Source organism: Etheostoma spectabile, chromosome 18 (assembly GCF_008692095.1).
Source record: "Etheostoma spectabile isolate EspeVRDwgs_2016 chromosome 18, UIUC_Espe_1.0, whole genome shotgun sequence".
Taxonomy (NCBI): Eukaryota; Metazoa; Chordata; class Actinopteri; order Perciformes; family Percidae; genus Etheostoma; species Etheostoma spectabile.
This window is the reverse complement of record NC_045750.1, coordinates 11,030,916-11,032,008: the sequence shown is the minus strand read 5'-3', so window position 1 is coordinate 11,032,008 and position 1,093 is coordinate 11,030,916. Positions and strand designations below refer to the sequence as shown.

At 41.5% G+C, this 1,093-nt stretch overlaps 1 protein-coding gene across 9 annotated transcripts in view; it reads right to left on the bottom strand.

The window, feature by feature from the left end:
- Window positions 1-1,093, bottom strand: part of utrn (utrophin) — a 185,434-nt gene that overhangs the window by 153,253 nt on the left and 31,088 nt on the right. The gene's annotated exons all lie outside the window — the stretch shown is intronic.

Genomic DNA, 1,093 nt, shown 5'->3' with positions numbered 1-1,093 from the left:
GAGAGAGAGAGAGAGAGAGAGAGAGAGAGAGAGAGAGCGCTGCAGCCTTGGTCTATTTATTGACTTGAATGGCTGTAAAATAGCTGTGGTCTGGCTCATCAAAACGCTTTATTATCACCAGATGATTTGCCCAACTCAATGCCTTCATTCATCACTTTTGCAGTTGTAATTCTGGAACATGAATTGCATCACCACGCATATGTCAGTACACTTCATCATCAGTGATATTCCGATAAGGCAACAAAATGGTATTAGAGCACAAGCTGTTGTTGTCGACAATATTGAAAATACCAACATTAAGAACTCTACAACAATACCATGAACCAATATAATGGACCTTAAACTAAGGTGGGAACCAAACACAGTCATCAAAAACAAAGAGCCTTTATTTTTCCTCTTTCCACTTCCAGCAGCAATACGCATCACTTCCTATGGAGTGAGAAACTGTGCCAGGAAAGTAAACCCCTTGTTGGACCAATCAAGGCACTATTTAAAAAGACTTTTCCAGCACTCGTTCCAGGACGTGTGAAGTATGTGCCCATGGGCAATAAAAACTTAAGGTGGTTTTTGGATTTTCTGACTTCTGACTAAAAACCTCTGAAACGAGCTGCCAGAGGGATGTATGTGCTTGAAAGAAATTTGATTTTTAGGGGGTATGGAACTTGGTTTGCTGTAGTTACTATGGAATATACAGTATGTTAAGAACATAAACAGGATCTCAATCACAAGTTAGTAAAACAGCAGGAAAGTCCAATCAAGGTGTAGAAATATTTTGATCACAGATATTAAACATTGAACAGTATCAGTTTGTGCATGTGAATCGCATATTTACGCCACCCGCCAACAAGCACACCAGTATCTTTAATGCTCAAATAACCTTGCCTGTCAACTCTCTGCGCACACACTCCCATTCTCACCAATTTATTCCCTCATTTCCTTTCCCCCATTTACAGCTCTGTGTTTCCAGAAGCATGCAGCTCGGTCGGCTGGCTAATGTCAGAGGGGTGAGTCATGGCTCTGCTTCCTATTTGCCTGCGCCTGCTGTGCTTTTCATGAGCAGTGCTGGGGAGAATGAAGGAGATAGCTTTTTTTG